Source organism: Rattus norvegicus, chromosome 9, assembly GCF_021556685.1.
Source record: "Rattus norvegicus strain SHRSP/BbbUtx chromosome 9, alternate assembly SHRSP_T2T, whole genome shotgun sequence".
NCBI classification, from domain to species: Eukaryota; Metazoa; Chordata; class Mammalia; order Rodentia; family Muridae; genus Rattus; species Rattus norvegicus.
The window spans coordinates 45,465,419-45,472,324 of NC_141542.1; the positions used below are offsets into that span (position 1 = coordinate 45,465,419).

General features: G+C 33.9%; 1 non-coding gene across 1 annotated transcript; it reads left to right on the forward strand.

The window, feature by feature from the left end:
• Positions 1-1,847: 1,847 nt before the first annotated feature.
• On the forward strand, positions 1,848-1,954 carry LOC120094982 (U6 spliceosomal RNA). The gene has a single exon (XR_015630069.1). It is a non-coding gene; the product is annotated as a U6 spliceosomal RNA (small nuclear RNA).
• The last annotated feature ends 4,952 nt before the right edge of the window (positions 1,955-6,906 follow it).

Sequence of the window (6,906 nt, forward strand, 5' to 3'; positions counted from 1 at the left end):
AGCTATTATTCTTCTAATATTTATATGTCACAAATAAATTAATTTTACTGGGTTACTGACAGCATTTTTTGAATAAGAAATATGTAGAAAATCTTTTCTTTTCATAGAAAGACAGTATTTTATAATTCATCAACTTTTATCTTACTTCATAATATGGAACTTCAGAAGTTATACATTAAATAAAATACTGAGGACTGCATTGTACATTTCAGATTGTAATTTGTGACATTAAAGAGGACAATAGCATTGAGTTATTTCTCAGATATTTAACAATGCCTTGCAGAATACAGATAATTACATTTGAATACAAAAGTAGATGTGCTAAGCACAAAAGTGTATATCTTACATAATCTATTATAGAATTCAATGATCATGCAAATTATGATAGAAGAAATAAATAGATAGAAAGGAAGATAGATAAAAAGATAGATAGATAGATGATAGATTTCTTTAAAGTAACATTAAATAGAAGGCTAAAAATGTGTATCTTTATCATTGTGATCTTTAACACAAAAAATTAAAAGTGTAACTATGATTAAATGGAAGAAGTTCTCTCTGTGAATATATACTACAGATAGGAGAGATGATGTAACTACAAAAGAGATTATCTAACTAATAAAAATCCATAATATCTACGGTGATCGCTCCATGCATAGGGTGTTCACTGCAAATACATGGGAACCTGAATTTGGAATTCCAGAAACCGTCTAAATACCTAAGATCAGTGATATCTGTAACCCAAAGATAAGGTAAGAATGTGAAGTATGGTGGCCTTATTGGCCAGCCAGCCTATTGAAACAGCCATCTTCAGTGAGAGATCCTGACTCAAAAAATATAGAGATTACCAATAAACCATATAGAAATTCTCTCTCTCTCTCTCTCTCTCTCTCTCTCACCCACCCACCCACACACACACACACACACACACACACACACACACACAAATACACATGTATCTGTGTCATGTAAAGTTGTTTTAAGGATTCTGTTTATCCAGTTCAATTTGTAATTTTACGTGTTTTAAGTCTATGCCTTGTCAAAATTTTTTGAATATGCTTAACCATTAAACTTTTCACTGTTTTGTTCACATTACGTTCACACGAAAGTTGTCAAATTATATTGAGTAAAATAAAATAGTTTTAGTTTAGTTAACTGAGATGATTAAAGTACAGAGACTCTAATTCAATGATCATGCAATTGATGATAGATGAGATAGATAGATAGATAGATAGATAGATAGATAGATAGATAGATAGATAGATAGATACATAGATGATTTTAAATACAGATGCAAAACACAAAGGCCAACAAATTGTTCTCCTCATCTGAAGATATGAGCTCCAAATCTTCAGATGTGAATACATATTTTTTAGCAGGTTCAGAACGGGAAAGCCAAAGGGAACATTGCCAGAGTGGGGTGATACGGAGTTAGTGGCATGGGGAAAACAAGATATAGGTGCACTGATTGGAAAACTAAGGAAATGTGGTAGGTGACCCTTAATTACTGAGGGTGGAGGGAAATAAATAAATAAATCGTTTTCTCCGGCATAACAACTTTTAAAGCCATTGATTGACATGTAGTTTTGGGGAACGTCAAATGTTATCCAGAGGAATGCAATTTAATACATGTTTTTCACTAAATCGGTATTTAGATGAATGAGATATTGTGAAGAATTAGAAGTTTTTATCTTTTACTCATGTTACTTACTCATAAACCTTTACACTGACATGTGTGCCCTGTGTGTGTTTTAAGGTGGGTATTGGCTGCATGCAATAAGTGTTGTGAATCCTTAGTTAATTTTGTTATGATAAAGTACTTGGCAAACATCTTAAGTAAGAAATGGTGCATACTCGTTTTGGCAGTACATATACTAAAATTGGAACAATACAGAGGAGATGAGCATGGCCCCTGCGCAAGGATAACATGCAAATTCGTGAAGTGTTTCATATGTCTTGGACAGGAAAACCAAGAAAGGGGATAACATTTGAAATGTAAATAACGAAATATCCACTAAAAAATGTAAGAAAAGGTACATTTTTGAGGCTATTGTCCATTGTGGTTGGAAATTGAGGGCAATGAGTGCAGATCTAACTGTGGGGGTCAGAGGATGATGCAACTGGTCACTTTTGCAGAAAATTAGGAAAGAAACAGAATATTTGTGCTCAGATGGGATGTGTCCACATTATTTTCAGCATGCTGGTTCCCAAGGTGCAAGCTTTAGTACCATGAAGGTATGATCTTTGCTCCTAAGTTAAATCTTCATGGAAATGCTATCAAAGCTACACCCAGAGGCATGCTCCCTTAGGTGACTCCAAACCTCGTTACATTGATTATCTGGATCACTCCTCTCACCTCTGTTTGTTATAAGTAAAATGTCAATCAAGGTTAGTCTTTGATACACAGAGAAGTAAATACTTTGGAAATTTAATTTTTTTAAAAGTAACTTCATATTGTGTTCAAAGTAAATTAACACACTCTTGACTAATGTGGTATTTGATACTGATATTGGCTGTGCTTAATTGATGGATAAATGCAACATAAGTTCATGTGTCTGCGCATTTGATTCCTGGTGTTGGTGTTAGATGTAGAAAGGTATGGATCATTAGGACATGAGAGTCCAGATTCAGGAAGTAGACTACGTCTTGAAATTTTCAAGGGTATTCACTTTCTGATACTATTTCAGACAAGTTTTCAGCACACAACTTCACATTTCTTATGCAACTAAGGAAGCCCAAGCTGTATTCTTACCCCAACATGTTGTCCTCCTCAATAACAATATCATCACAAACTTTGAGCCAAGTGAATCTTCTCTTATTTGAATTGTTTCTTTATAGATATTCAATAATCTTAGTAAAAGCATTTGCTATAAAAAATTCATACTTTTACATTTTAATTAATATTATAAAACTAACTTGCAAGTAAGTAAATACATCACAGACTGGAGTTTTTCAGACATTCTATAAAGCTTCATGAACTTACATACAGTTAGAATTGGCATTATTTGAAATGGTCGATATGAAGTTTTCCATTAATTTTAAACTTCCAGTTTCTAATATATGTACTTGTTAATCAGTAACCCCCAAAAAATACATGACAGAATTAGAACTATAAAATCAATTTTTCCAACTCATTTCCTTCTTTAAAGAAAATGTCAAATATTTTCAATGCCTTCTTCTCAGGAAGAATCCTTGTCTGTCATAATTCAGACAGAGTGACTGATGTGTCCCATCCTTCTTCAGCTTACCAAGCATCACATTATATATGTCCTGTCTATGAATCCTGTCATATTTCCAGAGGGATGTTTTCATAGTGACTCACAAACAAATTTTCATTCTTATTGTTTTGTGGGTTAAGAACTAACCAGTACAACGTTTGCTCCAGTGTCTTTCAAAAAGGGATTACAGACATAAATCTCTCAATTTTTATAGAAAATGTTCCATCTCCATAGGATTAAAGCATGAATCAACTCAGAGTCTGAACAGAGAGATAATCCAAATGACATATCGTGTGTCATGCTGAGAACTCACCTTCTATGAATGAACTGCCTAGAAAGCAAAATGAGTCACAATGGAAATAAAGAACAGATTCTTTTCATGCCTCTAGGCTGTGAGTATTCCAGTTACATTGATGATAATATGTCAGGTTCAAGACAGACACACTAGGCTCATTCTTGCTTGAACCATCCAAAATTCATCTTTTCTCTTGTGACATTTGTTTAAAACAATTTCAGACTAGTGACACAAGTTTATAATTCCTAGCATCACATAACTTATCTGGACCACACATGAGAAAACCAAATTTTCATCATATTTATTTTTATGTTTGGTTATGAAAAAAATCGGAGACTACAGAAAAATTCACTCAGTTATCATGCTCTAGCCAATAGCAATTTATATAAATTCTTTCACTATTTGCTGTAGTTCCTGGGTAATAATATCAGAACTATTCTAAAGACTTTAAATTATACATAAATTGATAAGGACTAAACTGAAAAGTTTTATTGGGGTTTATATGCTCAATTAGTCAGGGTACTCTAGAATAACAGAATTTATAAAATAAATCTCTCTCATTTATAAAATTAATACTTTGCTGGCTATAGCCCAGCTAATCCAATAATGTCTGGCTGTGAATGGAAACTTCCAACAATCCAGTAGTTGTTCAGTTCATAAGGTTGAAAGTTTCAACAGGCATTCAGTATATGCTGGAATCCCAAAGAAGTAGGCTCTAATGACAGTGAAGGAATGGAGTGCTAGCAAGGTGAAGGCAAACAGGCAAAGGGCAAACTATCATTTTCCATGTTCTTACGTAGAGTTGCGGCAGAAGGCGTAGCCCAGATTAAAGGTGTATTTTCCCATCTCAAGATCAAGATGAAAGACTGCATCTTCTCACTTCAAGATTTAGATTTCACATACGTATCTAACTGCCTCAAAGATCCAGATTTGAACTAGTTCAACCTACTTCTAACTAAGCAGAAATCATTTAGATGTGATACCCACTTTTGGACTATAGTTAATTTGAGACTGCCAAGTTATTTTGTTAATCTTGACAAAGAAAAATAGCTATCCCATTTGATAATACTTTGGCATCCTAATATATTTATATTTCTATTGGCTCACCTACATTGTCCAAATCTTATTTCTGCTTCTCAAATTGTGAACTACATATAATTTTCATGCTGGATATGGAAGTTCCCACTGACCAATTATTTCTTGGTAGATCTATGCATCATGTCTTAGTTGTTCATGTTGTTTATTGCAGATAAAATTCCCTATTAATTTTATGTTCTTGAAAAAAGTTTACTAGTGGCCCCCTGCAGCATACTGAAGTATGTTTTAGGAATTTTAAGAAGTCAATTGTACAGAACTCTTTTTTTCTTTATCTGTTATTTCATAAAGAAAAGAAAAAGATGATGGTTTGTGGAATCTAAGTGACATTGTAATTCTTGAAGTCATTATACCATATGTTTTGCTGTCAATGAATCGTTTTATTTTAGAAAGTCTTTAATTCTCCAGAGGTTAGCCATTTAATCTGTCATGTGGGTGAGCTCTAAAGGCCTTATTTTAAATCAAATTTTAATTTTAAGCCATTTCAGTTGCACACCTAAAACCTTTGGAGAAAAAGTGGAAAAACAAACCGAGGATGAAATATTTGATTTAGTGGTCAAAAATGATTGTTTATTAGGTGTCTATGAGTGGAGATTTGAATGTAATGCCAGGATAGACTAATTCAGACCCTACCTTTTAAGATTTCTTTGTTTATATTGATTTATTCCTCCACATTATATTGTTATAAACAATAATAATAAGAATAAAGACTTTCCAGAAAGACAATTTGAAAGTGCTGGCCATAAATTTTTATTAATGTGACACCATAAGATATTCACACTGGTTTCAATTTCACTACCTTATGGTAACCATATGCCAAGAATAAACAGTCTATTAGATACAGGACAAAACTCTATTTTTTTGAATTACATTTCAGAGGTACTGCTCATAAATACTTGTCAGAGTTTCATTCAAAATGTCAAATGAAGTGCAAATTGATCATGTTAGAACAATGAACTACAATGTATCAGCATCTCTACAAGATATTGCAGCAAATATGCCAGTGATTAGCAGGGTAAAAGCAAACCTATATTTAAGTTACACAATCTAACAATTTTGCTGACAATTATTGCTCATAATCATGCGCATGTTTACACACAAGTTTTTATTTATGTATTAGTTAAATTTTGTATACAAATAATTAAAATATACTTCTGAGCACTAAGTTAGTTCACATAAATACTCTCAGAGACAGACATGACTTTCAATCAGTGAGCTTTTCCCATTGTATTTTATCTATAACACATGTAGAACAAGAAAGAAAAATCTACTGGCATTTCCTCTCCAGTGAATATATTTTATCGAGTTGTAATTGAAATTCAAATTGATGATCTCACTTTGTGTGAAATACAATCTCGATCAAATATACACACCTGAAAACTCATTCCCAAGAAACCATTGACGTGCCATCACTGGAAGACATTTCTGATTGTGGGTCTTGCTAATTAGCTGTTGTGGAGTGTCTCATTCTTGAACATGAACATTTTTGAGTCACCCTGTCACACTGGTTGTAGCTATAAACAATGCCAGTCAGGGTTACTGGAGCAAAGCAAAATGCACAAAGCATAGAAAAATACTCCTATGTAGGTCAATACGAATCTCTTTCCGATTCCAGGGTATGCATCTTACTTACATAGATGGTGATGCCAGAAAAGACTTTAGGGATCAACAGCTGCCTCATTTTACAGATGAGGAAGTTCAAGTCCAGGGACATGGAGATGTTCTGGGTCAGGCAGCTAATTAGTGGCAACAGCAAGGTGAAAACCCTGGTTTCACAATTCACAGCCTGCTGCTCTCCTGCCTCATCAGCTGCTAGCTCTTTTGACTGCAGAACAGAAATCAAAGTCTCCCTGTGAGGAGCAGCACCTTGCAATTAACCAGTAGTGTTGCTTTCCTTTTTCTTCTATTTCTTACGTGTAAACACCAGGAGAGCAACACAGAGATATATGTGAATTAGAAACTGCTTATTTGAATAAGAGCTTCTGAAGTTACACATAAAACCCAGTTCTCTGGTTTCAAAGATCCAGGGCCACTCACATATGTAGTAAAAAACAGGTGAATTTAGTAGGCTGTATGGTAGCTAAATTCACCTACTATATCACATCCTAGCTAAATTTCACACCAATGCTAAGATTAAAAATAATACGGGATTTTTCCCTTCTTGATATCAACTGATTTTGGTGGTATTACTAGCCGTCTTTAAGTTTCCATCCTTTTCCTTTTCCTCATGTGTATCTCTAAGTTCTGCAAGAGACTGGCCAGCTTAGACATGCTCCCAAACAATTTGTTTTTGCCTGGTGC